The sequence below is a fragment of the Equus caballus genome, chromosome 1 (assembly GCF_041296265.1).
Source record: "Equus caballus isolate H_3958 breed thoroughbred chromosome 1, TB-T2T, whole genome shotgun sequence".
In the NCBI taxonomy this organism is placed as follows: Eukaryota; Metazoa; Chordata; class Mammalia; order Perissodactyla; family Equidae; genus Equus; species Equus caballus.
Genome location: NC_091684.1, coordinates 186,200,585 through 186,216,667, shown reverse-complemented (window position 1 = coordinate 186,216,667; position 16,083 = coordinate 186,200,585).

The window sequence follows — 16,083 nt, the reverse complement described above, 5'->3', positions numbered from 1 at the left end:
TTTCTACATTTTGTTAGGTCACTTTCTAAATACTTTAAGGTCTTTTTTGCTATAATGAAAGGCACCATATTTTCCATTGTTTTTTAATTGGTTAGCGCAAGTATAAAAGAGCTCTGTTGATAATTTTATTGTTGTTATTGTTGGCCTTCTATCTAGCAACCTCTGTGAACTTTCGTTAGTTTAATTGTCTCTTGGTTGTCTTAAGTTTTCTATCTCTTCCCTTCTAGTCCTTGCACTTTTTACATTTTTTTCTTGTCTTACTACATTGGCCAGAGACAATTACTTTTGCTAGGATTCGCAAACCATCCTTTCAATAATTTAGTCTAAATTTATGATGAGACGACCAATCTACAGGCTGCAAATTAGCTTCTCTCTCTTTTTTCTTTTTTTTTTTGGAAAAATGTCTATTGAGTTTTCTAGTACCTCTCATTCTTCTCAACACCTTTTTTTAAAAATCTCAGTCTGTATGGTATTGCATATGTGAAAGTTGCTAAGGGAGTAGATCTTAAAAGTTCTCAACCCAAGAAAAAGAAATTTGGTAACTATGTATGGTGACGAATGTTAACTAGACTTATTGTGATGATCATTTTTCAATATATACAAATATTGAATCATGTTGTATACCTGAAGCTAATATAATGTTGCATGTCAATTATGCTTCAATAAAAAAAAAGGCTCAGTCCAAAGATTTTCAGAACATTCTAAATGAGACTGTGTGCAAATTCCTGAGGCCATTTTATTTGCTAAATGCCACATTTCAAGTTGTCTTATAAGAGAGATTCAGCTTAAGGCCTACATGATACTGGAGAAAGGTAATTAATGGGGTTTTATTTGAACCTCAAGACTTTATCTAACAGCCGCTGTAAATGTAGGTTAAACATATTTATTTCATTTCTAGTATAAATTTATTCCCATCACACTATCATCTTGAGAGTTGGTCACTCAAATAACGATAAGTGGAAAAGAATGGAATGCATCATGAGGACTATAGAAGTAACAACAGATTTTAATAAGACACCAAATCATATTACAAAAGAATGAAGAGCTCTGAAGCTCAAGTTCATTGAGCATGTCCTGGTTAGTTTAGAGGAAAATCAGGAGTTAGTGTCTGACTTGTACCTGTTGAATGAAGAAAGAGATACCTTAATTTCACTGTAGAGTCATCTTCTTACATTTCAAAAGCACCAAATTCCTGTTCAATTGAAAACATTTCTAGAACAAAACTATCTGGTTGTTTCATGGATGTTACACATTTGTTTGTGAATCAGTTATTGTAAATTACTGCATGTGCTTCTTTTCATTATGCTAATTCTATGTATCATTACAGTTTTTGTTTTGCTTGACTGTATTTTAGTATCTAGTTAGCTGGTGACATTGATACTAGAACAGATATTTGGCATATGTTTGGATGGACTATAACTTAGAATCAAATTTAAATGGTTTGTTATCAAAGCCAGCAAAATTTTTGCAACACTAGACATACAAAAATATATTTACTCAGCTAATACGTGTTATTATTCACTACTTGGGTAAAGAAATTTACTAAGAAAAAGATAGAGAGAGAGATAGAATATATGAACAGAGTTCAAGGTCACAATTACAGAAAAGCTGCCATATTCATAGGAATCAATACACTAACCAGTTTACTTCTCTCTCTACTTTTTACCAGAGAGAATGTTGAAAGGATAAATGACAGAAATAGAGAAGGGGAGAAATGCATACACTGCACTTAAAATGTATTCTCCAAGATCATATTTCACTTTTTAAGTGATGACATTGTATTCTGTTCTCCTTCACAAATTTTATTCACTTACTTCCTGTGATAAAATTGGCTTAGCACCTTCCATTGCCTCTTCTATACTCACTCAAAAATAATAGTAATTACATCAAGAAAATCACAGTGATTCTACTTATTTTACTGTTTTCATCCTGAGATTTGTAAGCTATTAGTTTAAGGTTTTTTTCCTGCAAGATAGAATTTAATTAATAACTTGGATCATTCAATTTTTCTATGAAAAACACCAACGTGACCATAGAGATAAAAAGAACTCATGTTAAGAGAAGAGAGCAATAGACACAGAGTGTGAGAGTAGAGCTGGTTAAAAGCACTAAAAGCAGAAATATGTACAGATCACTGTCCTTCAGCTTTTTCTGGAGCCACAAATCCAAAGAGAGCTACGCCTTATGTTGCTTTCTTTTACTTTACAGATGCTGAAAACTTTCATTTCAAGTTTCTATCTCCTAGAAGTGGGGTGAAAAAAAAGCTGGTTATTATTCCTAAACCCATTGAAATTGCATTTGTGGCATCAAAATGGATTTTTTTTAAGCAGGATGTTGGATTGACAGTCAAGCAGCTGCTCTGCAACAAACGAAAGCAAAAATTAATAAGAGACCTTAGCAAAAGAAAGACTATTGGTTTTGCACACCCAGAGCAAATTGGCTGGATTTAGAAGAGCACACTTTGATCTTTTCCAGACTAATTACTGCTCTGTGGTTCGACTGTTTTGTGCATTAGTTGCCCTTCATACAAAACCGAAACCGCGATGGTACACAGCTGTAATACAAATGAAAATCTGACATTCAGTAAACAAAGCATGACAAGGGTCATTCTTTCAGCACAATAACTTCATAATACAATTTTAGAATGCCTTTTGTATACAAAAAATGACACATTTGAAGGCAGTTTTGAACTCAGAGTAGGCAGTCAAGGCTGTTTGTAAAGGATAGAGAAATTGCTCCCAATTCTGATCTATAAATATAGATTGAAAACAGTTTATTTCAACACTGTAGAAATGCTGAGGAATTTACATATTTATAGAAATAAATGTGTCCGTTTTTAGATGATGGTTTTTCATTTGTCTATGAGGTTAATTGGGAGCAGATTTCTTAAGTAGCTGTTTTCAGCAGCAATAATGGTGTTTATTCACCAATATGATTCAGGATTTGCTTCTGGGAAAGAATTCAGATTATTTTATGTGTGGACTTTATATTAAAGCGTTTAATGTTATATCTATTTTTCCAAAAATATGATGAATTAAATAATATTTTCAACTACCAATTGAAGAATTTTTCATTATTTATAGATTATCATAATTATTAAAGCATAAATCTCTTTCTGCATAAGAAATATCCTTAGCTTATAATTGAGTTATCCTTCTAAAGGGCATGACTTTAAATAGTGTGTATTTTTAATGTGGTTTTGACAGTCACTCTCACAAGCTGTACAATAAGCTATCATCAAATGACTAAAAAATGGATCAAGTTTATTGAAAGGCATTTATATTGTAATATTTGACTCAGTTTGTATTTATACCAAGTTGACCTTTGGAGGTATGCAAACGTTACCCAGTTTTTTCCAACGTACACATTTTTGCAACTTCAACTATACCTACACCTAAAAGTCAGAGGACTTAAAACAATCCCACTACGTAATGCTGAAATATTTCAAAGACAAAGTATTTGATAAAAGAAGTAATCTGTCAAAAACATTTCTAGCTAGATTGGACAAAAAACACTCTCTCTTTATGCTTTATTTCTATCTCAAACTTTTGGAAAGAGGTGATTTAGAGAATATCGACGGTATAGTTCATGTAATTAACTATAGAAACCGAAGAAAATATTTATCTAGGATTGAGTGATAGTCAACAGCCATAACCAAGACAGGATACCATGGGTATTAAGGATTGGAAATATTGAACTCTTCCATTCACCCATTTAAGAACACCACACATTCAATGTTTTCTCTCAGTTATTATTTCTTTAATTGCTATATAAATTACATAAATTTTATAACCTTTAGTGTCTCTTTCTTGCTTTCAAAATTTAGCTGGATACATCCTTCAGATACACACGAAGCTGTTTTCTAAATGCCTCTTTCCATCTGGCTCATTTACCTTTACCTAAGAGAACAGCTCTCCTGAGGGGTATGCGGGGAGAGACTCGAGCTCAGCACAATAGATTTTCACAATATGCTTCAGAGAGGCCCAGAGCTCCAGTGCTAAGCACCATGTGGAATGGTAGATAAATAAATACATAGAGATAGAACCATAGACCTCAGCCAAGTGGATTGAAGAATAACAGAGAATCTATAACGCTTTCTACTTCAGCAGCAATCAAACTCAACCTCTGCAAATTAATCAGCCTGCAAAACACCACAAATGGAGAAAAGAGGATATTGATTCCTGGAGATGTCACCTATATTTTATTTTCCCGTTAGAAGTCATCACAGAATTCTGTTCTCAAATGTGACCCTTGTCCCCCCTGAAGTATAAAACAGACCCATTCCTTTTTCCTAATACTTCTAAGATTATCTCAAAATGATTCCATGAAACACTTTGTTTTAATTTTCATCTGGGGAGAAAATTAAAGCATTATTTGCAATGCATTTTTTTCCTCAAAAGTGTTAGAGGCTTGGGGTTATAGTGACGGACTGATGACTCAGTGTAGTGCACTTTCTTTCCTGTGACCATTAATTATTGAATGTCCCATCTCATTTGCTTTTGTCTTAAGTCATGACTTCAGATTTGGAAACTGTCTGCAAAGGAACAAGAAATTTAAAAATACTTTTACTTTTTCCTTTTCAAAAAAAGTTTTCTGTTTAAACACCCAAATTAAAAACCCCATCTAACTTAACCTTACTCAAAAATTAAAAAGAAATATGTTCTTTGAAGCAGAACTTTTTTTTTTAAAGATTGGCACCTGAGCTAAGAACTGTTGCCAATCTTCTTTTCTTTTTTCCTGCTTTTTCTCCCCATATCCCCCCAGTACATAGTTGTATATTCTAGTTGTAGGTCCTTCTAGTTGTGGCATGTGGGATGCTGCCTCAGCACAGCGTCATGAGCACTGCCTTGTCGGAGCCCAGGATCCGAACCAGCAAAACCCTGGGCCACCGAAGGGGAGCACACGAACTTAACCACTTGGCCACAGGGCCGGCCCCTGAAGCAGAACTTTTTACAACAAAAATTGTAATTCTTAAAAAAACAGAAATTAGGTTTTATTTAGCAGTGGAAGCTGTTTTCCATGTTTTCTTAATTATTCAATAAAATAATAAAGAATTCTTTCATGTGCTGTACAATCAAGGAGAGCCTTGTGATTGAAAGACTTTTTGAGTCTCCCCAAATGATTAACGTTCCAACTTTGTACTTTGGGGGTTTTTATAGTCACAAGTTCTGTTTTAAATTAAACACCTAATTAAAAGGAAGCCATTCATAAATAGCAACATGCATAAATCGGAATGGAATAATAGTGGCCCCACATATATCCCCTTTTCCCACAAAGCTCTTAGAATATTTTTTTGTCCCCAGGAAAAAAATGAAATTTGTCAATTAGCTCAATTTTGACCTAGCCATCTTTGCTGAGTACGCAAATTGGCCACCACCATCACCTGCATGTTTTGGTGTGAGAGAACTGTCATTTGCCTCTAGAAATACCCCCTAAAGCAGAGTGTCCTCATGGGTCAGTCTGAAACTAGTGCCAATATCACCCCACTTCCTTCTGACAAGAACCTAACTCCATCCACACCAACAGAGAAAAAAATTCTGAACCTTTGGGTCAAATATGAGTGCTTTCAGGAAATCTTGTAAAGAATATTACTCGATATATAATGGGTCTTTTAACTGTTCCCCAAACTATTTTTCACCTTCCTAAGGTTGGAGGGTGCGGGGTACTTTTCAAAATGAATTTAACACTTGTGGTCACTGAGAAGATTAAAGGCACAAATGGCCAAGACTGGATGGCAGGGCCACACCAAAGTCTTCACACCATCACTATTTTAACGCCTGCTTTTCATTTCTGTGCATTCAAATGCTTCCCAACAGGATTGGAAAATTTCACGATTCATCAAAAGCCAGAGCAGAAGATGGCGTTTTCTGAGCATTCCACCATCAAGTGAGGGTTGGTTATGGACCCAGTTGCCCTCTGGCCTTGGGAAGTTATTTCACATTTCTCTTCCCCATCTATAAAGTGGACATAAAAGACAGCTTTGTGGAATAAAGCTTCACCTGACAAGGGTGAATGAATGAAATTGTGTTTTTAAATGGTTTGAAGTCAGGTACAATTTAACTAAAAAAAAATCGTACCATTAACACATTGTGATCTTACATCAAAGTAAAGGGCTTGTAATCTGCTGCTTTTTCATCTGAACAAATCAGGTAGCAATCATGCTTATTAAACACTTGCACATAGATCTGTGATAAAGGTTGTGCTGTCAACCAGGAGCTAATTCTCTCAAATGAGAGACTGTATGTGAAAGTACTTTGTAAGGTATAAAGTGTAAAGTACCACGCTTGTAATAATAATAGCAACAGGTATTAAGTGCTTACCCTGAACCTGGAAGTATGTTCTACGAGGGTTTATTTAAACCTCACAGCGACCTTGGGAGATAAATGGTTGAACGCCATTTTGTAAACGATAAACCTGAGACCGAGAGACACGAGTCACGTGCCTGTTCCACACAGCAAGGAGAAACTAGGGAAGAAGCCAAGGTCTGTCTGCCTTCCAAACTCCAGCACATACACGCGCTAGACTACGTAAGGGACTGTCATGGGCACGTAAACGCACCAGACCATGTAAGGGATTGTCACGGCAAGCATGTTGACTTTTCCGCCATATTAGAATACGGGAGTTTTGTCATGGTTGACAATTTATACCTCTAAAAATGCAGATGTTGTATAAATTAGAAAGCTGAAACATGGCATGTTTTGTTCATAAAAGACTTTTTCTAAATTACTCTTCTGGTGCAGTATTTACTTTTATAGAAAAGGAGTAAATATTGCATCCCAGAATAAATTGCTTTTGTTCTTATTCTGTTGTTCGTGAGTACAGTAAGTTCTATAAACACAAACCAACCAAACCATTCCTTGTTAACAGTTAGATTTTTAAATATTTGGTATTAACCTCTATGATACTAGAAAAGATTGGTGACAGCAGCACTATAATTAAATGCCATTATGCATTCAAATAAATATATAATTGCCAATTCTATGTAGGAATTTTGTAATCTGGACATTTCCTGGTATGAAAATAACAAATCCATAAATAAAACAGTATTTCACTAAGTCATTTTAGTTATGAATTTATAAGATTCATATTTTTTAAATATCCATCATATCACTTTTGGTTATGGTAGCAATAAATTCTATTCCCACTTTAAAAAAAGAAAAACTGTGACAAAGAAGTTATAATAGATGGTGAAATAAAGTATTTTCATTTCTTCTAAAAGTTAAGTAGATCAAAAACTGGCCCAACAATTTAAGGGTACTTCTAACCTTTAAAACATTTTACCGGAAAAAATCAATTCCAAATACTCATTCATCACAATTTACATTTCAGAGTATTCTAATTAATTTTGTAACATGATATATGAAAGAAAAAAGACTACAAGTTCACCTACAGTACTATAAATCTTGCTGGAATCATGAACTGTGATAATTGGGGGTTTCATTATGATGCAGAGGAAATATGTTCTAATATCAAAATATTTTCCTTATTCTACCATTATAATACTATGAAAAGTTTGGTAAAAGATTGGGAGCTATGTTTTGAAGAAACTTGGTGTGAACTTTGCTAACAACGATCCAAATAAGTTTTTAAATTACTCTTTCAAGAAATTGCAGTATTTCATGCAAAACGGTGTTCATTTTACCACTAAGGTAATTTTTTTACTCACCATGAAATGAAAATCCATATTCCGCTCTCCCTTGCACATCTCTTTAGAAACTCAAACCAAAAGAATGAGTCACATTTTGGACCGTTTTCTTTTTTAATCTTCTTCACTCTTTTATTCTGTTTCTAAAGGCATACTTAGTTTTAACTAGATTGCAATTTCATTGGAAAAGAATTGAACAGGTTTTCTAGAATGAGTTAAAGATTACCCACTGCGAGTATTTTTGGCAACTTTGAGGATGCAGGGATCTGTAAAAAACGGTACATCTAGACTTAACACAGATAACGTTTGGTTCTTTGAGATAGAAGCGATGTCACTGTGATATTGGCAGGAAAGATATGTAAGATGTGCTTTTCAATTCTAACATCTTTTGGGACAAGCACAGTTTCTTTGTAGAATTTTATTATATTGAGAATGCTGAACACATTAGTGAATTTCTTATACAATGACAACAGAAATGTCTGGTATTGTTTTTAATTCAAATTGCTAAATATACACAGTATTATTTCATGCCACTTACAATAGAGTGTGAAACTCAAGGCATGTGGGAAAAATTATTAATTATCAGATCATTTCTATGAAAAATAAAGGGGAAAGTATTAGACCACCAGTTTGCAAGCAGACATCTAAACATGTAGTTCAAGCTGAGAAAAGTCAAATGTAAAAATAAGAACTAACAATAACAAATAATAAATAATGAAGAAAAAATATTTTTTCTTTTTTTGCTCTTTCTCTTCATTGTGTCTGTATGAGATGATGCATGCTAACTAAACTTATTGGATTTCACAATATATTTAAGTCAAATCTTAAAAAAATAAATAAATAAATGTTTTCCTATGTGCCAAGCACTGTGCTATTTTACAAAAGTTATTTAATTCCTTATGAAGTAGGTAGGTATCTGTTTTACAAATGAGGGAAAAGAGCCTTAAAAGCGTTAGATAACTTGTCCAAGGTCACAGACTGAATTCAAGTCTACTAAAATCTTGAATGTAGTCTAATAACTGGTTCTCATTGCTCAATAGCTATGAAAATAATGAAAAGCATAACTTTCTCCTACACTCTCTCTATAAATTATGGTAACAATATACACATTGGGAGTATTCTCTACGTGGAGAAACTTACAAATAGGGATTTCTAGTATACGTTAAATATACACTTACTAGTGAATATTTAATAAGTGCCTTCCGTGGTCTAGGCCCTGAGCCAGGTGTCTACGATACAATGAAAGAGGACATAGTCCTTGCCCTCCAAATGAGCATAGTCTAAAAGAAAAGAAATATTTAAACAAGAGAAGTGCTATAAAATAATAATAGTGATAATAGCTAATCTTTTTTGAGCACTTACAGTGTGCCAGCCCATTGTTAATAAGCACCTTGTATATTTGATCAACTAATCCTCACAGCAATCTACGAGATAGTCACTAAAGAAATAAAGAGGTACTTCTAAGATCTGTTGGAACACAGGGAAGAAAACACTTCCCTCTGTGTAGAGAGTCACATCTGAGCCGAGTCCTACAGGATGTATATGTCAACCAGAGGGAGTGACGTCTCAGCCAGTGTAACATAAGTTATGCCACAGGAACCCAAAATCCCCAGATCTTGGTGGCTTATAACAACAAAGATTTATAGTTGCTCACAAAACCTGTCAGGTCAGCTTGGGGACTCTTATGTTTCCTCACTCTGGGACCCAGCCTGGCAGAGCCTCCAGCATCTGGAGCATCGCCAGTTGTTCTAGCAAGAATAGGGGATGTTGGAAATCGCGCACTGGCTCCTCACGTCTCTACCTCTAAGACGGGTCACTTCTGCTCTGTTTTCATTTGCCAAAGCAAGTCCTATGGTCACTTCTAGCTTTAATGGGGAAGGGAAGTGCCATTCTACAGTATACCCCGAAGTAGGACAACAGGACTCCTGGGGAATAACCCCTATGCCTACCAAGGGGTGAGAGGGTAGAAAACCAAGGACAAAGAACCCACACGCAAAGGCGTGGAGGTGAAAGAGGGTTTGGCACATAGTGGTTCCGATTATAAAAGCACAGGATGCACATGGGAGTAAAGTGTGAGAGGAGAGGAAAAGGTCGGTGAGGACCAAATCATGAAGACTCTTGCCATAGTTGGGAAGTTCAGACTTCATCTTTTAGATCATGGGAAGTTATTGCAGGATTTTAAGCTGGGAAGAAATACCATCAAAATTTTCATTCAGAAAAACCATGCTAGCTGAAGCAAGAAAGAAAAACTAGAAGGAAGAGATTGGAGACGAGGGGCTGTATGAGTTTCCTATTGCTGTGCAACAAGTTACCCCAGACACAGCAGCTTAAACCAACATGCATTGATTACCTGACAGTTTCTGTAGGTCAGAAGCCAAGCTTAGCTGAGTTCTTTGCTTCCAGGCCTCACCAAGTTGCAATCCAGGTGTCAGCTAGGTCATCAGAGGCATGACTGGGGAGAGATCCACTTTTCCAAGCTCTCTCATATTGTTGGCAGAATTCACCTCCTTGCAGCTATAGGACTGAGGGTTTTAGTTTTTTCCTGTAAGCCACTCTCAACTCCTAAAAAGTCACTCACAGTTCTTTGCCACATGGGCTTCTCCAACATGGCTACTTACTTTGTGACAGCTTATTTATTCAAAGCCAGCAAGGAAAGGCTTCAGGGAGGGCCCAGACCCTCTTGTAAGGACTTTCACCTGATTAATTCAGGCCCACCCAGGATAATCTTGATTATCAGCTGATTTTAAGATCAACTCATATGGGACCTTAATTACATCTGAAAAACCCCTTCACCTTTGCCATATTCTGTAGGCTAGAAGCAAATCACAGGTCCTTCCCACTTTCAAGGGGAGAGAATTATAGGACCATGAACACCAGGGAGTGGAAGCCACTGGAGCCACCCCACAGTCTGAGTATGACAGGAACCAAATGAAAGGGTATTTCAAGAGTCCAGGTGAAAAGTTATAAGACCCCAGACTAACTAAGTTTGATTCAAAAATGTAAGAGATACACATACACCTTAAATATAATTTGACTTTTTATTAAACTTTAGGTAATTATCAGTTTGGTCCTTTTTTTGTTATCTATAGAACAGAACTCTGATGATACGCAAAGTACATGTTTTGACCTTTAAAAGAAAAGAGCCACAAATACTTCAAATATCTGGATCATTCTAGCCAAGAGCAAAAATGAAACAAAATATAGGCATATCAGATTACCAAGCATTGAGTCCTATGCCACAACTCACACACAAAAACTAGTAATTACTTAATAGTAACACCAAGAAGGCATATATATATATGGCTATATCTATATCTATATCTATATATATGTAGCACTTTATGACTTGAAAAATATGGTGCAGGATATAATTGATAAAATTTATGTTGGATTTTTTATGGTTTTCTATCAAAACTATTGTTTCAAAACATATACAGACACAGGCTAGCTTGATATACCTATTTGTATTGTTTTTAAAGGGTAAATAATTTAAGGAGTATTGTGCAAGATCTTAGCTTATATCATCTAAACTGCAATTCTGGAAAAAATAAAACCAAACAAATGTAAAGATGTCAGCTGAGCCAAGAGCGTTGCAGTCAGGAATGAGGTACAGAGACATTTAGTAGCTATCTCAGAAAGTGACAAACCACCTGCCTCAATTGGCCCTATCTAGAAATATCAGCCACGTGTGCTCATTATGAGCCATACATGCGCATAATTGACTAAAAGGAGGGGAAACGAACCGTAAATGTCCATTGACGTCCACATGACGCTTACCCTGTTTCACCTTTAGAGACCTCCTTAATACCTGCATTCTTGAAACGAGTCAAGAGTGACCACACAATTATTTTAGATTCTGTGTCAGCTATCACACAGTTTAGCTGAAATTAGAGGCAACCAGCAATTGAGGGAGAATGGATGCAAAACACATCATAAAGAGATTGATTTCACTCCATTAGGACGAAAATGCACTGGTTGAGAAATGTGTGGGACAATCTTTAAGTGAAGGCTCAATCTCTGTGCTAATCTTTAACCTGAGAGTAGAAACCAAGAGGAAAAAACCTCCCAAGTTTTCAATATCCCTCAAAGATAAATTTCATGAAGAATCTCTGTTATCTGGAATTTTCAGGGCTCCCAAACACTGACTGGTCACAAGTGTGTTTTGCATCCTAAGCTTCAAAAAAGGTCATGTAATTTGCATCAAAGAAAAAAAAGGAAGTTAATTATTTCACGGGAAACAAATCTGCAGTTTCTTTCTAAAAGCGCCCTTTGGGTATAAATGAAAATGTCGTGGGATTGCCAGGATCCCAACCAGCCCAGACACCACCTCCGTGCGCTTGCTTTTTAGAATTCTGGGACATGCACACAGCCTGCTGAGGATGTGAAGGGAGACGAGTCAGAAGTTAATAGGCCAATTTCCAGTGTCCTCGTATTCTGTCAAAGTGAACGCTGAGAAGTGTTTATCACTATTATTTATATAACATTGAAAGAAACAACATTTCAAAATTTGTTGTTGGTCTAGAACTCTTGGCCAACACTCCAAGGATAAAAACCAAAATGTAATTGCGTAGTAACGCTGCGGTATATTATTCAAAGGGAATCACTGAAAAAAAAATGTTTCATGAACTTTTGGGCATCCCAAACTAACATTTTACATATAAAAATTAGCTCAAAAACATTTTCTAAGGATTTATGATCCCTATCACAACCCATTACTAGTAGAATAAGGAAAAATGAATATAGCATCTTTATTTTTAAAAAAACCTTTATTGAGGTACAATTGACATGACCATACAATAAACTGATTACATATGTGTACAGTTCGGCAGGTTTTAACATACGTATGTATATAGCTGTGCAATCACCACCACAACATTTCTTCCCCATTTGTATTCTCTCCTCCTTTCCCTCCCAAGCCCTACCTCCCCCAGCCTCAGGCAACCACAGATCTGCACTGTATCACTTTAAATCAGCTTGCATTTCCTACAATTTGACACAAGGGGTACTATTTGTATCTTGCTTCTTTGAATCAGCACAATTATTTTGAGATTCATCTGTGTTGTTGTATGTATCATTCCTTTTTATTTCTGAGTAGTATTCCACTGCATAGAAATAACGCAATTTCGTTTTCTAGTCACCTGTTGAGGGATATCTGAGTTATTTCTAGTTTTTGGCTATTATAAATAAAGCTGCTAAGAGCATGCATGTACAAGTTTATGTATAGACATAAGTTTTCATTTCTCTTGGGCAAAATGACCAGGACATATGGTTAGAGTATGTTTAACATTTTCAGAAATTGCCAAACTGGTTGTACTCATTTACATTTACAGTTTACATATAAGAATTCTAGTTCCTCATCCTCATTGTCTCTTGGTATGCATTTTATTTTATTTTGTATATTTATTTATTTTTGGTGAGGAAGATTAGAGCTGAACTAACACCTGCGCCAATCTTCCTCTATTTTGTATGTGGGATGCCGCCACAGCATGGCTTGATGAGCAGTATATAGGTCCTCACTCGGGATCTGAACCCACAAACCCCAGGCTGCCAAAACAGAGCACAGGAAGTTAACCACTACACCACCGGGCCAGCCCCAGTCTTTTTTGTTTTAACCATTCTGAAAGGTGTGTGGTAGTACTTATTATGGTTTTAATTTGCATTTCCTTAATGAATAATGATGTTGAGGATCTTTTAATGTGTTTATTTGCTGTCTGTATATGATTTTGGTGATGTCTCTGTTCAAATCTTTTGACTGTTTTTAAACGGGACTGTGTATCCTTTATCAGACGTATGCTTTGCAGATATTTTCTCCCGGTCTATGGTTTGTCTTTTCATGCTCTTAGAGGGTCTTTGATAAGAAGAAGTTTTTAATTTTAATGAAGTCCAATTTATCAAGTTTTTCTTTTGTAGGTTGTGCTTTTGTTGTCATATGTACGAACAAAATCTTTGCCTAATCATGATTATAAAAATTTTCTTGTATATTTTCTTCTAGCAATTTTATAATTTTGATTTTACATTAGATCTATAATCCATCGTTAGTTAATTTTTATACATGGTAAAAAGTGTTGATCAAAGTTCTATATATTTTTTTGCATATAGATATCCAATTATTCCAGAACCATTTGTTTAAAAGATTTTTTTCCACTGAATTGCCTTTGCATCTTTGTCAAAAATCAATTGTCTTAAAAGTATAGGTGTATTTCTGGACTCTCTACTCTGTTACATTCGTCTCTGTATCTATCTTTACCCCAGGCCACACTGTCTTGATTACTGCAGCTTTATCATAAGTCTTGAAAAAAATTCATATTAGCCTATGAATTTTGTTTTTGTTTTTTTCAAAATTTTTTCAGCTATTTTATAGTCTTTGCATTTCCATATGAACTTTAAGATCTATTGTTAATTTCTATAAAACGATATGTTGAGATTTCTGAGATTGCATTGAATCTATAGATCAATTTGGGAGCACTAGATATCTTAACAATATTGAGTCTTCCCATCTGTAACAGGGTACATCTCTCCATTTATATAGGTCTTTAATTTCCTTTAGTAATATTTTGCAGTTTCCAGTACATAGGTGTTACACATCTTTTGTCAGATTTAACCCTAAGTATTTCATATCTTTGACACTATATAAATGTTATTTCAATTTCTAATTGTTCCTAATTAGTGTATAGAAATACGATTGATTGTAATATATAGTATATAACATGTATTATATAATATATTATAACATTATGTAATATATATAACATATAATATATTATAACAATCAAATATATTCTTCAACCTTGGTAAGGTCACATTTAGTATCATTTTTGTAGAATCCATCAGATTTTCTGCATGGACAGTCATGTCATCTGCTGAAAAAATAGTGTTAGTTCTTCCTTTCTAATTTGGATGCCTTTTATTTCTTTCTCTTGCCTGATTACACTGGCTAGCACCTTTAATACAATCTTGAGTAGAAATAGTGAGAACAGACATCCTTGCCTTGTTCTTGATCTTAAGGGGAATGCACTGAGTCTTCACCCATTAAGTATGACACTAGCTCTAGATTTTTCATCAATGCCCTTTATCAAGTTGAAGAAGTTCCTTTCTATTACTGGTTTCCTGAGAGTTTTTATCAGGAATGGATGTTGGATTTTGTCCAATGCTGTTTATGTATCTAATGAGATGGACGTATGATTTTTATTTTTTAGTTTGTTAATATGTTGATTTTTATTGATTGATTTTCAATTGTTAAACCATTCTTATACCCCTGGGATAAACTCCATTGGTCACTCCAATGTTTGCTTTTTATATATTGTTAGATCTGATTTGCTAAAATTTTGTTTAGAGCTTTTGCATATATGTTCATGAGAGATATGAGTCTGTAGTTTTCTTCTCTTATTAGTATCAAAGCAATTCTGGTCTCATGGTACGAATTGAGAATATTCCTTCCTCTTCAATTTTCTGGAAGTGTTCATGTAGTGTAGGTATTATTTCTGTCTTAAATGTTTGGTAGAATTCACCATAATTCTACCTGGGCCTGGAATTTTCTTTGTGGAAAGGTTTTTAACTATGTTAAAAATGCATTCAACTTCTTTAATAGATACAGGAATATTCAGGTAATCTATTTCTCGTCAATGAGCTTTAGTAGTTTGCATCTTTCAAGGAATTTTTCCATTTCATGTAAGTTGTTAAATTTATTGGCATAAAGTTGTTCATAATAGTCCTTTATCCTTTCAATAGCTGTAAGACTTGTGGTGATTTCCTTTCTCATTCCTGACACTGGTAATTTGTGTCTTGTCTTTTGTTTTTCTTCATCATCTGGCTAGAGGTTTATCACTTTGATTTCTTTGAAGAATCAGATTTTGGTTTCATTGACTTTACTGTTTTTGTTTTCTATTTCATTGATTTCCATTCTTCTCTTTATTGTTCCTTTTCTTCTGTTTTCTTTAGGTATCATCTGCTCTTCTTTTTCCAGTTTTCTAAGGTGGAAGTTGAGGTAATTGAGACTTTTCTTCTTTTCTAATATAGGCACTTAGTGCTATGAATGTCCTACAAGTACTGGTTTAGCAGCAATATCCAAAAAGTTTTGATGTGTTGTGTTTTCATTCTAATTCAATTCAAAATACATTCTCTTTTTTATTTTGAATTCTTCTTTGTCACATGGGTTATTTAGAATTTAAAAATGTGTTATTTAGTTTCCAAATATTTAGGAATTCCCCAGAGATCTTTTCGTTATTGATTTATAATTTAATTCCATAGTAACCAGAGAAAATAAGTTTTGGGTTTTTTTTTGAGGAAGATTAGCCCTGAGCTGACTACTGCCAATCCTCCTCTTTTTGCTGAGGAAGACTGGCCCTGAGCTAATATCCGTGCCCATCTTCCTCTACTTTATATGTGGGATGCCTACCACAGCATGGCTTGATGAGCGGTGCCACGTCCGCACCTGGGAT